The 21,134-nt window shown below is 31.7% G+C and overlaps 1 long non-coding RNA gene across 1 annotated transcript; it reads left to right on the top strand.

The window, feature by feature from the left end:
* The first annotated feature begins 16,681 nt into the window (after positions 1–16,681).
* LOC133038018 (uncharacterized) lies at positions 16,682–20,592 on the top strand. The gene is made up of 6 exons (XR_009687989.1): positions 16,682–16,858; positions 16,938–18,065; positions 18,232–19,424; positions 19,591–19,922; positions 20,009–20,133; positions 20,310–20,592. It is a non-coding gene; the product is annotated as an uncharacterized LOC133038018 (long non-coding RNA).
* Positions 20,593–21,134: the final 542 nt, after the last annotated feature.

Here is a 21,134-nt window from a genome sequence, read left to right as displayed (position 1 = left end):
AATTATCCATTGTTATAATCCCAATAATCTATGATCCTCTATAGATGACTTACATTGCATAGGGATTAATTTACCGTTACACCCTTCAATGTATTTTATCCTTAAAACACTTAGCCACCTATAAATGATATTTCAGTGGACTAACATAATCACTGAAATGAGTACTCAACCATTTATCTCTGTTTAGCCAAGTTCGAAGGAAATCATCATTTCACTTCTATGTCCAGATAGAAGCTATTGATTCCATATCTATGATTAGCGCTTCCACTCAATTGCACTACCATATTTCCAAAATGTACGTATCACCCTGACCAAAAAGTAGGCTTAACTAACAAATCAAAGAACATGAATAATACTCTTGAGATCGAACCTAACCATGTCAGGATTAAGATCAATTGATCTAGGATCAACTAGGCGATATTTAATTGAATAGATATTACGGTAAATTTATCATATCTAATTCAAGTTCAATATCGGTCCCTTCTAATGCATACTCTATGCATCCAACCTAAGCTTTACTTTAATCAATACCCTGGAAAGGACATAGCACTTATCCAAGGTGCAAGTAAACTATGTTGTAGATTATCATATCAGTTAAACCTTGTGTACTGATAAATCTAGGAATACATTTAATCACACAATCTTGATTACTTTCCTCTGTGTTGACGACACAATAAACAAGAATATCAATGTGATAAGGGTTTGGATGAATTTATAATTTAAATAAACATATAAATGATAACATGAACCAAATAACACACTAAATAAGTGATGAAAAATACTTTTGTCTCTTTATTGATAATTGAATGATGAAGATTACATTGAAATAGAGTTTATTTATGGCACAAAGCCCAACACTGTGATCTCCAGAGGCCCCCATATAGGAGGTTCGACCCGTAATGAGTTAAAACGGTATGTTAGAGCCAATCCTCGTCTCATGAATCAACCGATAACTTTTACTAAGGAAGATGCCCGAACGGTGCATTTTTTGCACCATGACCCTCTTGTCATTGAAACTTCTATTGCCAACAAGATAGTAGCTCAAATTTTGGTGGATAACGGGAGTTCAGTTAACATCCTGTTCGAAGAAGCTTTCCTTGCCATTGGTCTCACGCACCAAGACTTGTCCCCAAGTGGTTTGCAACTTATTGGGTTCAATAAGAACTCCCTCATCCCCATGGGAAAAATCAGGCTCCTAATGACCTTGTGCCCTGACACTCCTCAAAGTACATTTAATTACTGCACCTTTATCATGGTAGATTGTTCAACAGCATACAACGCCATAATGGGACACCTAACATTGGTGGATTTAGAGCTGTAACCTCGATCAGGCACTTGTGCCTTAAGTTTTCTATCTATTCTACTAGAGTGGGAACTATTTGAAGAAACCAGGGGGAAGCTAGGAAATGCTATAGTGTAGCCACCAAGCAAGCTGTCCTCACGGTCCAACACACGAAAGAAGGGAACCTAGTAGAGATACATGATGAATTGGATCCTTGAATGGGAATTAACCAAATGGTAGATGCTACATCAGGCTACGAGTTGCTAGCATTTATGGACGCTTATTTAGGCTACAATCAAATTTAGATGCACGTGACTGACCAAGAATGCATTCCTCATTGAAATTGGGCAGTTTATAAAAATTTATGTACAACCCTACCAATTTCCTCATTAGAATAATCAATTATCTTTTATTATTTTCTCATATTTTTTTTTATTTTTCTCCATAAATATATATAAAGTCATATTTTTACTATAAAAACTCATAAAATTTGGAGAATTACTTCATATATTATTTTTTAACTTTTCTAAAAAAAAATTTACGGTTTGAGTTGCTCCGATGATTGCTATGTGAGTTGCTATGTAGATTTTGATTGCGATTTAACTGTCTCTATTGGTTGACATGTAGATTTCTATGTAAATTTTTGTAAGAATACAAAAAAAAAAAAAAAAAGTTGCTTTAAATTATAAAAGTAAAAAAATCCCTAAAATTTGTAATTTCTATTTAAATAATAATGAAGTTTAAAAAATACAAATCTCAGTCCTTCTCTTTTTTGGTCTATTAAAAAAGAAAAAAAAAACGTACACCCCAAGAGTCATTATTTTTTATATAGATCAATTTCAATTACTAGAAGATCATATAAACTAGAATTACTTAATTAGGTTTCTTTACAATAGACTGAGTTTTAATATCTAATTCTAAAAACACGTGTGAGACATTCGTTAATTAATTAATTACAACAAATACATACTTTAGACAAGCAATATTAACGTCTCGACCAAACTTGAGCAATTATTATACATATTATATTGACCACTTAAATACAGTTTTTTGTTATCTTTCTTAACTTTTATATATAAAATGATATTATTATTGTAATACTTATTACTGGTATTTTCACAATTTTAAATAAACCACCATTTATCTTGGGGGACACATCATCGATCGATCAAATTAATTATTGTCCTTTTATATTAGATTATGTTATATGTCAAATGGATAATAAATAAAAGGAAATTTGAAATTCCATCCTTACAAAACCTTAATTTTTTTTTCCCTAAAAGCATACTTAATAATATTAGTCATATATGACCATATTCTTAACATCCCACAAATACTCCTCCCATTTGAAAAAATCAAAAACTCGAAACTTCTCTCTCTCTCTCTCTCTCTCTCTCTCTCTCTCTCTCTCTCTCTCTCTCTCTCTCTCTCTCTCTCTCTCTCTCTCTCTCTCTCTCTCTCTCGTTGAACACGACGCACTCACAACCTACACCCACATCCCACCACCACCGTTTCACCTCCGACGACCACCCGCGACCACCTTTAGCAACGGACGACCACGCACGACCACCACCAGCACCAGTATTGACCATCGACAGTGGGGAATATGTCCAAGGTTAGTTTTTTCTCACTACCCACATACCCCATCGGACCCCCACCCATCGGACCATCAGACCCCACATAACCTATCGAACCCTACCCATATACCCCATTAGACCCCAACCCCAGGAGAATGACCATCGGACCCCAACCCACAACCCCATCGGACCCAACCCACATATTCCATCGGACCCAACCCACAACCCATCGAACCCAACCCACAACCCCATCGAACGACATCAGACCAATAGGAGGTCCGATGTCTTTAACCTCAGATCTGAAAAAGCCCAAAACCGATTGAGGAAAAACTAACCTTCGACATATTCGTGAGTGCGGGTGGTGGTCATGCGTGGTCGGGGGCTGCTGTCGGTGGTAGTGGGTGGTCGTCGGTGGCCGGGCGTGGTGCTCGAGCGCTGAAGCCGTGATCAGCGAGAGGGAGAGAGAGGGTCGTGCGTGCGTGGTCATCGAGAGGGAGAGAGAGAATGACGAGAGAATGTTGGGATTTGTTTTTCAAATGGGAGGAGTATTATGGGGAAAAATTAAATATAGTCACATATGGGTAATTTTAATAGATATAAATTTAGGGAAATAATTTTAGAGTGTTTTATGGATAGTTTTTCAAATTTCTCTAAATAAATAAATAAATGTTTAAATGCAAAAATAGGAATAAAGCTTTTTTAATTTTTTATTTTCATGAATTTATTTATATATTGATAAGTTTCAAGGTTATTATTATTATTATTATTAATTTCGTTTTCAAGCATTGGAGAAGTGATATTGACATGTTGATTAGTCCAAAGTCTTTGGCATATGATTTAAACTTCATAGAGAGAAAGAGAGAGTTAGGGAGTTTAATTATTAATTAAGTGGTTCTTATTAATTTGCTACAATAATAAAATTATTATAATAATAGTATTATTAGTATATATAGTATATGTTTATAATATGTACACCTCATTTGATGGCCAATCCAGCTAAGCAAAGCATTCCTCTTTTGTATGCATATCCTCTCATCACTACCTATAACTATATTATGTATATTTATATTATATGCTAAAGTTTCCGGGAAAATTGGTGCACTATATTAATTTATATGAATTGATCAAAATTAGTTGACCCTTTTTCCATATATATAATTTGATGAAATGGTCAACAGATTCATACTATATAATATATATTCCCCACTTATTTTAAAAACAAACCCAATTTATTTTCTCATCACTTGGACAATAAGCATCCATCCATTCTTTAATAAATTATATAAATATATATATTGATTATATTCACCCAAGTCCATGACTTCTTGCTCCCCCAGCTTCCAATATAAATTATAATGGATTGGTGTAAATCATGATATGTTATGATTTTTAAAATTTTATTATTATTAATTATTAGTTGTTAGTGTAATTTGATTCTATGGCATATGTAAGAGATTTAAATACTATTTATTTATAAATAGTAATATCTAGAATAAGCTGAATGGCTTATATTTTTTTATAGTGAGAATTATGAGAATTGAGTATATTTATATATTAGACGTCAGAGTTTGATTAATAATTTTTGTATGTAAATATATATATTTATGTATAAAATTGAATTTGAAATTGAAATTGTGATCATCATCTGCTGAAAGCTGTATAATATTAATATATAGTTGTCATTTTAAAATTTTGAATTATATATTTGAATAGAGATGATTTTATATTTGTCTTTTTGCAGTTTATATATATGTTTTTATATATATACTAATTATGAATATTAATTTAATTGAGACGTCCCCAAAAGCAATGAACAAAATCATATCCCCAACGAAATCACATGAGCAACTTGTAAAGTAGATTATATAGTCTCTAAATTAAAAATAAATAAATAACAAAAAAAACCTTCGAGAAACAGTATGAACATGACAACAACAACCGTATATTAATTAGCTACGGCTACCTCTTTAATTTAATTTTTTAATTTTTATTTTTTGGTGGTAGTTAAAACTTGAGAAGAGAGATTTCTAGTCCCAACACATTCTTTTTTTTAAATATAAATCATATATATATATATAAATGTTTTGTTGATATAATGAAACTTAAATCTCAATCCATACTCTTGATTGACAGCTGCTAATTCTAAGGGAAATTTACATCCTATACTAATTTTTTCCATTTTATTTTTTTTGTACTGTTACACGGTAATTATAACTTTTGTACTGTGTAATTGTTTTTTTTTTTTTTAATTTTAAGTCTAATTAATTTAACTTAATAATATATATATGTGTTTATATATAAAAAAAAAGGTTTGTAAAAATTAATTGATGTCTTTTACATCATTTTTATGTTAAATTTTTTATTTTATTTTGTTACTTAAATCTGAAATGTAAGTCCAATCACTCACATGATTTCATTTTTAAAAATTTATATATTTATTTATATATATAAATATTTATATGTGTTTAGTTGATTGATGGGACAACTTTATTTTTATTTAAATTAGAAATTGAAGACAACACACCCACGTGATCCCCATTCCCAAGCTTATGTATGTATTTTGTTTCTCTCTCTATCTCTTTTTGTGGGTTGATGTCTATAGAAAAATTCTTGAGATTGGTGTCAAGATAAAGACCATCAACCAAGAACTTTACATAAAACCCTTCTCTCCATTCTTTAATGTTTCAAAAACTTACAAAGCTCATTCCTTTCATTTATTTTCTTACTTGAGTTTTGAGAGAGAAAAGTAAGATATATATAGAGAGAAATTTTTTGCTGGTGTGCTGAGAGAAAAAACTTGAAACGATGATGAAGGAGTATGGAAGCTCTTGATGAAGAAAGCATATCTCAATGAGAATATCTTCAAGAAGAACAATACAAAGGAAGAAGAAGAACAGCAGACAACTCAAACTTTCTAAGTAAAAAAAATCTCTTTTTTCTTTATTTATTTTTTCTAGAACGACATAAATTTTACTGGGTTTTTGTTGTTTTTACTAATTATGTTTTTTTTTTTCTTTTTTAGGGTTATAGTTAGCTCTGGTTTTGTGAGTGGTGATATTGTATCTTTTGCTGGCTCTTATGGCTTATTTTGTTATTGTTTTGTTATGCTTATTTTTTATATTCTTTAATTTTTTTTTGTGTTGTTTTAGTAGTGTTTTCTTATATTTTTTATAGGATTGGGAATCCAAGTACACCCGATCGGAATACTACCATTCCAGAGTTTTTTTATGCTTGTTTTTATGTTCTTTCTTTATTTTTTTTTTTTGTTGTTGTTTTAGTAGTGTTTTCTTATGTTTTTTATAGGATTGAAAATCCAAGTACACCCGATCGGAATACTACCATTCCAGAGTTGTAAACTCTAGTTATTACTCTGTTATTGAAGATATTAAAAAACTTCTTACTGAAACCCAATTAAATATGTTTTCAAAAAATGTATTGGAAGTTGTTTTTGATTGCGTAGTAGCTGTAAACTTTCTTCAGTGTTTCCTTGTCTTTGTATGCCTGACCTTTTTCAACTTCTGGTTGGTGTTTGTTTGTTATTAGCTTCGCGTTTTTTATGTCGATTTTTGGATCTAGTTTTTTACTGTTGTTTTCAAGTTTTTCTACCATTTTTTTAGCAACCAGCTTCGCATAGTCAACTATGTCAAATTTATCGTTTTCAAATTCTCTTGTTTTTTACTCTCCTCCTTCTTCTAATTCACAATATTTCATTTACATGGCATTTTTTTCATATTAAAACAACAGTAAAATAACACTACAAAACAGTAATTTGTTGTTGATTTAGTAATTTTTTATATTTTCCAAATTTTATGGTTTTTTCCTAATGTTTCTATGATTTTAGTGTTGATTTGTCCGTCCCCAACCACGAAGGAGAGGTGCCATTTGTGTTTTGTTACTATTTACAGTATAAAAGTAAATATATTGGGCCTGGACAGTATAAAAGAAATAAAAATAGGTTTGGGCAGTAAAAATGTAAAGTTTGCCGTGTCCCAGTATTTTTGAAAACATTTGCTAAAAAAACAGTATTTTTGTAAGTTTCCCAATTCTAAACAAGTTGACTCGTACATGCATGCATATTATGAAGGGTATAAATTCTATGGGTGGTATAGTTTCTCTAAATAGAAATGTCTTCAAAAGATGTCTCGTGGAAAGTTAGATGTCGTCCGTATAAGAGTTCCAGAAGTCTAGCTTCTCCACTTCGAAAGTTGTTCTTTATGGAAAGGTAGATATCATCTGGAAGGGCGTTCTTGGAAGTCTAACTTGTCCATCCAGAAAGAGTCTCTAGGAAAAGCTAGTCTTCTTTCGGAAAAGAGTTTCCAGATCGCTAGTTCTCTCCTCTTGGAATTGAGTTTTGGATGGCTAGATGTTCCCTCCTGGAAAGGAGTTTCAGATAGTCGACTCCAGTTATCGCTATTCCTATCCGGGAAGTTCCTTCAACGTACGCTTCGGTTTATCTTCCAAGAAATGTACGTCTCATCTGGAAGCGCTTTTAACTTAAGTTGACGTGGAGATATTGTTTCGGGGAGTTTGTTAAGTTCGTTAAGTCGTAACTAATTAACTTAGAAACTTAGCTTTTGACAACCACTGATTTTGGGATTCATATTCTATCTATAAATATCACCAACACTTATCTTTTAGAAACAAGTGTGATTAACAGACGAGTTTCGAGAGGCAATTTCGAAGGGGGAGATTGAGTGGTAAAGAGAGAGGTACAGAAAAATAGAGAGATTGGGTTTATGATTTGTATAAAATAATTTATGTATATGAAGAAGATTTTTGGAGTAAGAGCATGAAAGATAAATACTTTGAGAGAGTCCAACAGAGAATTGATCTCGACTGTATTGTACCCTGTTCTTGCTCAATCAATAAAGAAGATTTCGATGGTGCTCTAGGACTGAAGTAGAGCCATAAATTACATTCATTTATAGGACTTGAATAAATATAAATCTTGTTGTTTTTTTTTGAAGGAATATAAATCTTGTTGTTGATTTTATGGTTTTATTGCTTTATCGTTTCTAGATTTTAGATACTTTGTTCGTCCCTGTTTTTATCGCTGATTTTTATTTGTGAATTGTTTATTTTGTCATTTTTAATTGTTTGTTGATTAAGTTTTAGTTAATTTGATGTTCTTAGTTGTAATTTTCCATAAATCAAAACTTGGTAATCGACCAAGAATGTAGAATTAAGATTCTTTCCGCTGCATTTCTTTAATAAACAATTAATGTCATCAATGGTAAGATTTGAATTGAAAAAATTCAACGGAACAATAACCTTTACGCTAAGGAGAGAAAGTATGAAAGAGATCCCTAGTGCACCAGAAAGTCTCCAAATTTCTTAGAGATGAGAAATTATTGACTGACAAGAAATTAGATGAAATAGTTAAAATGGAGGCGATGACTTATTACATGATCATCATATACATGTCCAACATTGTGAGGAGAAAGCTTGTCGCATAAAAAACGGCCAAAATGAATTTGGAATAAGCTCGAAGAATTCTATATGAAGTCATCGATTGCTAGCAAGATTAATTTGCTACAAATGTTATATGGTTTTAGAATATTTTTTTTTTCCTTTCTTTAGATGATAATATTGACAAGTTTAATAATGAGATTATTATAGAATTGACTAATATAAATCATAAGGTTGAAGAAAGTCAGGCCATCATTTTGTTAAGATTGCTCCGTGTATCAAGAAGTCAAAGCTGACATCAAGTAGATGTGATTGCGTCAGAGGATGTTCTTGCCGCACTCAAGTCCAAGGATTTCGAACTACAATTGGAGAGGAATCCAAGAAGGAAGAAGTGTATTTAGCAAGAGGGATATCACCTAAGAAAGTAAGTTCGAAGAGTAAACACCATCACTCTCAATCAAGATCGAAGTCCAGAAAAAAGGAAACTCGAAAGTGTTACTTATGTAGAAGGTCCTGACACTTGCAAAGATTTTGCAAGAAGTAAAAAGAGCAGCAAAGTTCAAAAAATCTCACAATGGAGATAGGAAGGACAACCAGTATCATTACCACAAGAAAAATTCAGTTGCTCTCACAGAGGATAGAGATGACTTCTCAACAAATGAAGAATTGTTTTTCATCTTGGAATCCTCAATGAATAGGTAATGGATTCTTGACTCCGGATACACTTATCACATGTATTCAAGTCGAGAATGTTAGACTTTTATTTGGGCTTACATTAAATTTTATTGGTTTAATTAAAACTTGGGTTGATTGGATAGTTCTTTGCTGTGTTAGCCCATGTTGTTGGTGATCAATTGTTAATGGGCTTAGCATCTGTGAGTAAAGTCTAGGTGAAGCAGAAGTGTGGGCTTTTCTAGTTGACTGAAGCCTTTGATGAGCAGGCCCAGCCCAACTAGGGTTTTGTAGCTAAGTCCCCTCCCTAACTCTATAAATACATATTGTCTCATCACAATTGTATACCTTTTGATAATCAGAGAAAATAAACTGCTTCTGATTTAGAGATCTAGGGAGGAAGACTTAGTTGATAGTATTGCACTATCAAATTGGAGTAACTGCTGTGGATCAATCAGAGATAATTGCTATGGATCAATCAGGTACACATACTCAATTATCATATACTACTATTGTGTTCTATGTTATATACAAATAGATCTTGGGTTAATTGTTAATTTATCTAACATGTGGTATCAGATTGCCTATTGTATATGATTTAGAACCTATAATTAGTATAATTAATTTGTATATATTAATTATCCATAATTTCATATTAATTTCGTTATTATTTTATGTGTAATTTTTTGTTTATAAATCTTAAAACTTTAGGGATTTTATTGATCGTTAAATTCTCTTTCAATTGATATATTATATGTTTGAATTCATTGTGTATATTAAGAGAATTTTAATTTTAAAGTTTTAGGGTTTATATGATTATAATGTGAAATTATAATTGTGTATTTTGATTTTATTGTTTTTAATCTAAAATTGATTATAGATATCTCATTATTAATTGTTTATGAATATTTTTAAATGATTAATTTTGTATTTTGATTAAGATTTATATTCCAAATCTTTTTTTTTTTTTTTCATGTTCTTTATTTTTGGATAGCTTTTCCTTAGATTTATTGTTTTTTAGCAATTAATACTCGAAATTAGTAGTGTAAATCCACTAGAAATCGATTCCCCATCGAAACCCATCCAAAATCCCCAATTTTCCGTCGATTTTTGGCCGGAAAACACCACCAGACCCGAATCGGAGGAACCGGGTCGCGTGACCCGACTGGAGACCCGCCCAAGGTTGAAGAAGACCTGCCCAGCCGCAACGCCCACTCGCGCAGGAGGCGCGTGGGGGCGCGTGAGGCGTCCTAGAATGTCGTTTTTCGACGTTTTTTTTTCCATCGTGCTTAAAATTAAATTTCTGATTTTTCTATGATTTTTAATTAATTTTTTGACTCCGTTTAATAATTATTATTATTTTAATGATAATTATGTAGTTAAAAATTATTAAAAATTTTTTTTGATAATTTTTCGAAATTTGTCAATCATAGAAAATTTTTTGAGTTTCTTCTCGTTCCATAAAACATAGTCACTCTCTTGTTTAATTTATCTTGACTATGTAATCTCCACCAATATTCTTTATTTCACATTTTTCCATTAATTGTTGTTCTAAAGTTATAAAACTTGATTATTTGATATAAAAATAATGTGTTATGGTGGACACTTTATTTTTTTTTATTATCAATATAATAAAAGCAATAATATATCTCTTTTGGAAATTTGGTTGAAAATTATTCTTTTTCAATGATTGCTTTATCACCAAATTTCACATGTTGAAGAAAATATTATATCTTTTGGTTGACTATATGTGTAATTACTTGTCCAAAGGTAGTATTTACATATATTAGTTCACATTCCATGAAGTGAGTTAATATTAAATGTATATATTTTAATTATTTGCCCAAAGGTAATAATTTAAATATATAAATTTATTATTATTTTTTTGCTTGAATTAATACATATTTTTAAGAAATTTATTTGCCCAAAGGTAATAAAATTCTTAAATGATATGTATTTTTTCTTTGTTGTTAACTTCATGAAGGTAGATCATGTGTGTGTTATATTCTCACCCCAAAGGGGAGTTTATAATGACCAGTTGATTCTACAATATTTTCTAATACATTGCTCATATTGCTTATTCAAGTTTTAATTTTTGAATTTTTTCAGTCTCCTTTTCTGTGAACAACAATAATGCTTCCATCCATATTTTGAATGCTTCCAACTACAAGACATGGAAACGAGATGTGGAATTTACTTTAGGCATAATGGATTTGGACTTGTGCCTACGAGAAGAAAGACTCCGCCGATCTTATCGACTCCAAGATACCGCCGAGAGAACTCATAATGCACAATGGGAAAAGTCAAGTCGTCTCAGTCTTCTTACTATGAAAAGATCCATTCCTGAACATCTATTGAGTGGTTTGCCAGACACTACAAATGCCAAAGAGTTTTTCAATGCTGTAGAAAAATTATACGACACTGGAGAAAACGCTGAAGCTGGACATCTTATGGATGAAATGACAACCATTAAGTATGATGAATTAAAAGGAGTGCGAGATTTTATTCTGAAATTGGTGAATGTTCAGTCCAAGTTGAAAGATCATAATATTCCTCTTCCTGACTCTTTCATTATTCATCGAGCTCTTCATGCTCTTCCTGCCTCTTTTAGCCTAATCAAGACAGCCTACAACACTTACAATCAAACATGGACTATCAGCGACCTAATTTCTCAGTGTGTAGCTGAAGAAAGCAAGCTTAAAAGGGAGAAGAATGAATCTGCTAACTATGTTTCTCACCTCAAGCCCAACAAAGGAAAAGGAAAATTCAAGAATAAAAATGATGGTGCTACAAAACAGAATGGTAATGGTAAGGAGCATAAGAATAAACAGAAGAATAACAATGGAAAGTCCAAATACTCTAATGTGAAGTGTTACTTTTGTGAAAAATTGGGGCATCGGAGAACAGACTGTCACAAATTTAAGACTTGGTTAGAAAAGAAGCAAGCACAATCAGGTAATCCATTGGCATGTGTTTGTTTTGAATCTAATCTAGTTGATGTTCCTATTGATTCTTGGTGGTTAGACAGTGGTGCTACTGTTCATGTTTCTGCTTCCTTACAGGGGCTAAGGGATCTCAGGAAGCCAAGTGAGAGGGAGTCCAAGCTTAAAGTGGGCAATGATGTTGGAGTTGACGTTATCTATGTTGGAACATTTATTCTTGAATTACAGTCTCGTGATAAGATTATTCTGAACAATACTTTTTATGTTCCTACTTTTAAAAGGAATTTAGTTTCGCTTCCGCTTTTGGTTAAACAAGGATATTCTTTTCATTTTGCAAATGATAATGTTGACATTATGCTTGACTCTCGAATTATTGGAAATTGCTTTTATTCTGATGGTCTTTACAAGTTGTCATTAGCTCCTTTAGATTCCTCTTTTAATGTTGTGAATACTGTGGGTAAAAGACCTCATATTAAGGAAACATCCTTATTGTTATGGCACAAAAGATTGGGTCATATTTCCAGAGAAAGGGTTGATCGTTTAATTAAATCTGCAATACTTCCTCCTCTTGATGCTTCTGATTGGGATACTTGTGTTGATTGTACTCGTGGAAAACTGACTAAAACAAGAAAGAAGACTGCAAACCGCAGTCAATCTTTATTGGAAATTATCCACACAGACATCAGTGGTCCTTATTCCACCACGTTGTGCAGAAATAAATATTTATCACTTTTATCAATGATTTTTCTCGTTATGGATTCACCTATTTAATTAAAGAAAAATCTGACGCCCTTGATAAACTCAAAATTTTTCGAAATGAGGTTGAGAAACAATTAGGAAGAGTCATCAAAGTTGTTCATTCTGATCGTGGAGGAGAATATTATGGTCGTTATACAGAATCTGGACAACACATGGGGCTTTTTGCAGAGTACTTACAAGAAAATGGTATAGTTGCTCAATACACTATGCCTGGTTCACCTGAGCAAAATGGCGTTGCTGAAAGGAGAAATCGCACTCTCATGGATATGGTTAGAAGTATGATGAGTAGAACAAATCTTCCAGAGTTTTTATGGGGTGAAGCACTTATGACTGCAACTTATATTTTAAATCGTGTTCCCAGTAAATCTGTTCCCCAGACCCCTTTTGAGTTATGGACTGGGCGGAAGCCTAGTCTTAATCATCTTCGAGTATGGGGTTGTCCAGCTGAAGTAAAGATTTATGATCCTAATTTGAAAAAGTTAGATCCGAGAACAAATCGCTGTTATTTCATTGGTTATCCAATGCGCTCAAAAGGCTATCGCTTTTACTGTCCCACTCGTGGTACGCGAATTGTTGAATCTCGATCGCTAAATTTCGGAATTTGATGTTCTTTGAAAAAATTCCTTCAACATCTCTTGAAATGGGGGAGTCCTCTAAAGGAATTTGTATTCCTATGTCATTTTCAAGAGATGATAATAGTAGTCTCAATCCTACTCCAGTTGGTAATGCTCCCATTGTTGATGAATATATTGCTCCCGATATCGAAGATGATGAAGGTCCTATTATTGATGAAGGGCTTGTTAATGATGAAGCTCCTATTGTTAATGAGAATCCTGTTATTGAAGAAATTCCAGTTGTGGAAGATGTTATTCAAAACAATGATCAACAAAGAGAAGTTATTCCAGAAGTACCTCCTCTAAGAAGATCTCAGAGACAAAAGAAGTCAACAAAGTGTCATGATAATTTTGTTTATCTTGGAGAAGGAGAATATGATATTGATCATTTTGTGGATCCTGTCACTTTTAGTGAAGCACTTAATAGTCCACAATCTTCAAAATGGTTAGCAGCTACGGATGATGAGATCGACTCCATGAAGAAAAATGGTGTATGGGAGCTAGTTTTATTACCTGATGGTTTTAAACCAATAGGTTGTAAGTGGATTTTAAAGGCTAAAAGGGATAAAAAGGGACAGATTGAAAGGTTTAAAGCGCGTTTAGTGGCTAAAGGCTTTACTCAAAGAGAAGGTATTGATTACACTGAAACTTTCTCACCTGTTTCCACTAAAGATTCATTCAGAATTATTATGGCCTTAGTTGCGCATTTTGATTTAGAGTTGCATCAAATGGATGTTAAAACCGCTTTTCTGAATGGAGAATTGAATGAGGAAGTCTATATGTCTCAACCTGAAGGCTACAAGGAGAATGGAAAAGAACACTTGGTTTGCAAGTTGAAACGATCCATTTATGGTCTCAAACAGGCATCTCGCCAGTGGTACTTGAAGTTTGACCAGGTTGTGACATCGTTTGGTTTCGTAGAGAACAAGTTTGATCAGTGTATTTATATGAAGATCAGTGGGAGTCGTTATATTTTTCTTGTTCTTTATGTAGATGACATTTTACTTGCCAGCAGTGATTTGTCACTACTAAATGAGACCAAAAATTTTCTGTCTTCCAATTTTGATATGAAAGATCTTGGAGAGGCATCCTATGTTTTGGGGATTGAGATCCATCGTGACAGGAATCGAAAAGTTCTTGGCTTATCTCAAGAAGCTTACATTAATCGTGTGCTCAAAAGGTTCAACATGGATTTGTGTAAAGCTGGTTCTGTTCCTATTTTGAAAGGGACAAATTTACTAAGCAACATTGTCCTAAGAACGACTTAAAAAGAGAAGCAATGAAGAATATCCCATATGCAAGTGCAGTAGGGAGTTTGATGTATGCTAAGGTTTGCACTAGACCTGATATTGCTCTCATGGTCGATGTTCTTAGGAGATATTTATCTGATCCTGGCCATGATCATTGGGTTGCAGCCAATAAAGTTTTGAGATATTTGCATAGAACGAAGAGTTTTATGCTTGTGTATAAGCATGTCAACAATCTTTAAGTTGTTGGTTATTCAGATTCAGATTTTGGTGGTTATGTAGATGATTTAAAGTCAACTTCTGGCTATATTTTTACTTTTGTTGGTGCTGCTATTTCTTGGAAGAGTGTCAAACAGACTTTGATCACGTCATCTACTATGTATGCTGAGTTTGTTGCATGTTATGGGGCATCTTTGCAAGCTTTGTGGCTGAAGAATTTTATTTTGGAGATACGAGTGGTTGATTCTATTTCCACACCTATGCTAATCTATTGTGATAATAATGCTGCTGTTTTCTTTTCAAAGAATAACAAGATTAGTAGTGCTTCTAAACACATGGAAATAAAGTATCTCACTGTCAGAGACTTGGTCAAGAAAGGAGACATTGTCATTGAAAATTGCAAGACCGAGTCGATGTTAGCTGATCCTCTAACCAAAGGGTTAAGTGCCGTGCTGTTTAATAAACATGTTGTTAATATGGGCATTTTAGAATCTTTTGATCTTTTGGGTTAGTGGGAGTTTTGTTTTCTGTTTGTTTTTAGAAATTATTATTTATAATTTTCTGAATAAAGTTATGAACTACATTTTATGTTTCAATATTTTTTATTATTGAATGGATATGTTTTCAATTATGTTTTGTTATATTCTCGAGAATGATTGAATTGAAAGCATGTGGTTCATATTGTTGTGATCATTGTCTATTAAATTTATTTGCTTATTGACAATGATATGTTGTTGGCTTAATTCTTTAAGCATATTTAGTGACACTAACTTATTTTAAGTGGTGTATGATGAATTTCACTGGCTTATTTATTAAGCATCACGCACTACAAGAAAATACATTTTCAGCGACTAGATTTTTTGTGACCAAATCAACTTAGTCACTAATAGTTAAATTTTGTGACTAATTTTTAGTCGCAAATAATTTTAGTCATGAGACTATGTTTATTTAGAACCAAAAAAATCAATGACCAATTTTTTAGTCACTGTTTGTTATATTTAGTGACTAAAATAGTATTTAGTCACTAAAACTGTGGCGCCAAATTATAATAGTGGCGAGACTAATAATTTTTGGTGACTAAAATTATTTAGTCATTAAAAATTTGAAATTTGTGACGAAATAGTTAGTCAGTAAAAGTTAATGATCTTTTACAACTAAAATATTAGTCTTAAAATAATTTATTTTTACAATTATTAATAATTTATATGTACCAAATAATTATTTAGTTTCCTTAAAACATAAGATTAATTATTACTATATTGAATATATATTAACTACTAATTTAATCCTTAAAAAATGTGATTAACATATATTATATTTTTTAAAAATATATATATAGTTATTGAATTATGAGTGGCAAATATATAGTTAAAAAAATTATTTTTACTAACAAAATATCTTAACAAATAGTGAATTTTGCTTCTAAATTTTCTTGCAAAATAAATTAATTTGATTTAAGATTTTTTGTAGCAGTGAGTACTACAATAAATTTTTATTTATTATTATATTTATTTGGATGTACTTTTTTTTTTATTTTTATTAATAATTTTTAATAATAAAGTTTTTTAAGTAGTGAAACAAAATTAATAATAAAATTTAGTTAAAATGAGTTGACAATGGCATTGAATTATGTTTATCTATTACATTTGTTCATATATGTATGAACAATATGTAAATATTATTTTTTTTCCTAGATATATTAATATTAGTTTGATATATTATTTTTAATATAATAAAAATTTAATGTGTTGATATTTTTATTAAAATATTAAATAATATACAAAAATAATAAATAATATAATTATTTTTTAGAGAAATATAATTATTCATTACTAAAAATAAACTTGATATACAATATTTATTTCTTTTGATTTTAGGCGGTAAATTCTAAAATTTTCCCTCTATATTTTCAATTCCCCACCTTAATTAGCACTTATTCAGTTGAGCCTTCATTCGCATATTAGTACTCTCGATCATCTTCTTCTCCAAATGAACTTCTCGATCAACTTTCTCTCACAACCTTAGCTCACTCTGACTCACCCTATCCTCACCCGACAGACTAAACCCAACCCTAACCTCTGCTTCACACCCAACGACGACGGTGGCCCTCGAGAGGTTCCGTAATATGCGCCTCACTGTATGTTGATTTACTTTTCATTATGCACCAAACTAACTACTTCTAGTATTAAGAATGATTTCTTACTACTTTTTTTTAGGTGAATTCTTTTTTCCACTGGAATTTGTTTGCTATAAAAATGACCAGTCTAAAATCCATCGAAACCCCTTCGTTATTATGTCTATTTGTGCAACTTATTTGCTCTAATTGGTTGCATTAATCAAGAACGCCACCTCTCTTCTGGCCTCACTCTCTGTCATCTTCTCATCTATGTAAGTTAGTTGTGAGGGTTAAGATTTTTATGTTTTTTCCAAGTTAAGGTTATCTCTATAGGATATAACTCTGTGGTTTATATCTTGCTTGATTTCTAGTTCACATCTGGTGAATATTGTATGAAAATTCATTTGTTTTCACATAATTTAATATTTCAAAATGCCTAATGCATACAAAGCGTTTGAGAAAATGTCTCAGAGTCTTTGTTAATCTTTTCCTCTGTTTGTAATTATTATTTCAAACCTAGATATTCATCTATTTAAAATTTGTTCTCTTTCTATAGTAATAATATGGTCACTTCGTATTGTTCAGGTAAGAAATGATTCATTGCTTCTCTATGCTTTCTTTTTCTATATGTTCACAAAATTAATGTATCCAAACTTATGCAAAGAAAACAAAAACAGTTTTCTCTCCCTCTGTCTGTATATAGTTTAAATTTGGGTGTATAATTTATGGCATGGCTCGATATAAATTTAAACAGTTTTCAGATAAATGTGTATAATGAATTGATTATGAGCTTTTCCAAGTTGAAACAGATGGAAAAGTGGGTGCAGGGAACTTCAGAAGCTCATTCTATGGAAACCTAATGTGTATTCATCAATTTGCAGCAGGAAAAAATATTCAGTTATGGAAACTCTGTTGTGGTGGCCTCAGTGGTTAAAAACTTCACCCTCTTATAGTTGAAACATCATTGTATTTTATGAATCTTGGGCATGCTTTAGTTTGTTAATTATAAAATGTTTTAATCGGCTGTGCTATGTATTATTTTGTATACTTATGGCCTATTTTGGGAGATATAGTTAATTTTTCAGAGCAACTTTTTTGGTGTTCATTTCATGTTTGGCAGCTTGGAAGGAAGAAGACCAACACCAGTTAGACTCATTTGAACTCAGGTAGCGGGATTAACCACTCTGGGTTAAAAAGGCGTCAGAAAGTTCTTTCAGTAGTATTTCTGGTACGTTGTTATATTCTTTCTTTCTGCAACATGTTTTTTCAGTGTTATCATAAATGTTTTTTCTTGTAGTGCAAGCTGCATGATTGGTATTTTTTCCTTTAATTAGATATTGAGGATTTTCACTGGGCTGTGAGGCCACTGGCAATTGCTTTTGGTTTGTTTGCAGCCATGAAATTTAGCTTATTTCTCGGATGAGGTGTGAGCTTAAAACTGAGGAAGGAGCGGAAAAAGCCGACTAGATCCAATGATAGTCATCAGGATGGCCAATCTTCCAGCACTGCAGCTTGGCTTCTACCTCCAGTTGCAAATATTCTCTTCAAAGAAGGCGTTACTCCAGCTACAGCTACGGCCAGGTAATTGCCAAAGATTTCAACCATTTGGCATTGACTTCAAGGTAATGTATTTAGTTATATATGTTGTAATGCCAAAAGTATAAGAAAATGTTAGCGTGTATATAATTAAATTTGACTGTTTATAACCGTACATTTGCAAATACACATTGTACATATGTATATGATGTGTTACAATTGCAAAGTTGATTCACCTGCCATTGTATATATAAAAAAAGAACATTTTCTTTTAGATCAGCTGTTGTTTATTACATCAAATCAAGTTTGGTCTTGGCTAGGCAATTTGTTAAGTAAAATTTTTACTTAACAAGTATAATATTTAAGTATTACCCTTTTAGTTAAAAAAAATTCTTCTAATCATTTTAAGTATTTAAAAAAAAACATTTCAATTACTAGGGACTCAAATATTTTTATGTCATGAGTACGCTCCCATTTTGTCGGTTTTCAACTTTTCTTAGTTCAAATGACAAGGAATCTATCACTATTGAACCCATAAATTCTGGGATTTTGAACGGAAGGAATTGGTTTTCGATTCCATTACCGCACAGAACGATTCAAAATCCATTTTACTTCTTGGGATCCCCTGTTGTTAGGCAGGGTTATTTGTGTCCTTATTTTTCTATTTTTGTCTATGATATATATTATTGAAATTGTGTTACATTAAGAACTATTATTGCAGCTTATATTGCTTGTTAATCTAACTACAATGAGTTCAGATTATGATTGCGAGTAGGCATTTGAGAGTAATATTGACATGGAATGGAAATTAATCAATTTTTTTGGATTTTATGTTTCAAAAAATTAGTTTCAAGGGGCTGGCCTTTTGATTTACTATTAATTTTTAAATTTCTTCATGGTATAGATACAATTGTTCCAGACAATGACTTGAAAGTAGGTGATGTTTGTGCCTTTGTTATGACAAAGAACATTGGAATAATCTTATTCGAAGTGATTATTTTTCATAACAATGGAGTAGCAAACTCCCCTATGGCTATGCTATCAATTCCAGGTAAAGAAGAACTCTGTTCTGTAGTAATATACTGTCTTGATCATTCCCTACTTCACCCTAAACATCACATATAACAATCTAGGTGAGAATTATTATAATGCTCCTAGACAATATAATTGAATGCAAACATGGCTACAAAGTTGACTTATACTACTGTTGTTTTCAGCTGCAAATAAGAGAAGTTCAACTACACCATCCAAGTCAAAGATAACCCCTTGTGCGAAAATTGAACCATCTTTTACTAGTGATTATGATAAAGCCAGCATGATTTCAGAGGACCTAATTGCACAGAAAACAATAGATGAACCTTCAGTAAACTAGTGTGATAAAGTGTGTGGAGAATCTCTTGTACATAAAAAATTTATAAGAAATCAGGAGTTGAGTAGAAAAGGAAAGGCTGAAGCTTTCCAAAGAGCTAAAGATTTTAAATCTGAAGACCCCTTTTTTATTGTTCCCATGCAACCATCATTTGTTGGATCCAAATCTAAGTATTGTATTGTAATTAATAAGTTTCTCAATTACAAGTCTATCTCTTCAAATATGTTTCTCATATTGATTTTACTTTGTTTTCATCTTATGTCTAGGGTATGCCATCTCCCTTTGCAAAAAAGTACCTTTCCGGGATCAGTAGTACACCTCAACATGTGATCCTTACGGTTAAGGATGTGATTTTACTTCAATGCATATGTTTAATTTATTGATTTTTCAGGTGAGATTTTATAGTACTGTTATATTATGTTTAACTTCTCTCACTGCTGTAGATTCCTCTTTGTTGCAAGATAATGCAGAGTGGAACTTTCATAATAGCTAAATTGTAGTGGCAGCTATGTATTGCTGCTGATTTTAATAATTTTCTTATAATTCTTTTACTGATCATGCCTACAGATGCTCAGAGGATACTTTAAGAGTTTGAGGGGTGTGTGCTTCTAGCTTCTGAGTTTGGAGCCAGATTAGGATAGAGGCTTCACATTCTTTTTTATGTTTGTTTGCCTAATTTAGTGTTGGTTTTGTTTTTTTTTTTGTTCATTTAGTTGGGTTTGTATTGGGGTAACTTTTTTCTGTTTTTCATGTTGGCAACTCTGATTCATTGAGTTTGTTGTTGTAGTTCATAGACAATACAATTCAAGCAAGGATTATGTAATTGAATTTTTTATGATTGCCATTGTAATTTTTATGTATTGAATAAATGTGTTCAATATTATTTAAATATAGCTTTCTGAATAATTTTTTTTATTATATAATTTAAATAAATATATTTAAAATTAAAAAAATAATAATTAGTTTTTAGGACTAAATATTAGTCACTGAATAATTAATTTATGTAATTCTTTATTTATTATTGCCAACTAAATTATTTAGTCACAAAATATTAGCTTTTTCGTGACTAAATTTTAGTTGTTAAAGTTTACTTTTTTGGTTGTTGAAAGTGCATATTGGTATTTATGTGATCTATACATCAATCTTACTGTGACTAACTTTAATATATTTTGTAACTAAATTTTAGTCATAGAAAATAACATTATTTGTGACTAAATATATTAGTCACTAAATCTCTTCTACGACCGACATTCAGCGACTAAATGGTGACTAAAAATAATTAGTCACAAAAAATTTTGGGTGACTAATTAATGAGTTTTAATGACCAAAAAACTAGTCGGGGAAAATGGGTTTTTTTGTAGTGACGGTATCAGTGAAATTGAGGACTGATAA

The sequence above is a fragment of the Cannabis sativa genome, chromosome 5 (assembly GCF_029168945.1).
Source record: "Cannabis sativa cultivar Pink pepper isolate KNU-18-1 chromosome 5, ASM2916894v1, whole genome shotgun sequence".
Classification (NCBI taxonomy): Eukaryota; Viridiplantae; Streptophyta; class Magnoliopsida; order Rosales; family Cannabaceae; genus Cannabis; species Cannabis sativa.
Note: the sequence above shows the minus strand (reverse complement) of the source record. Positions and strands in the feature narration are given on the sequence as shown.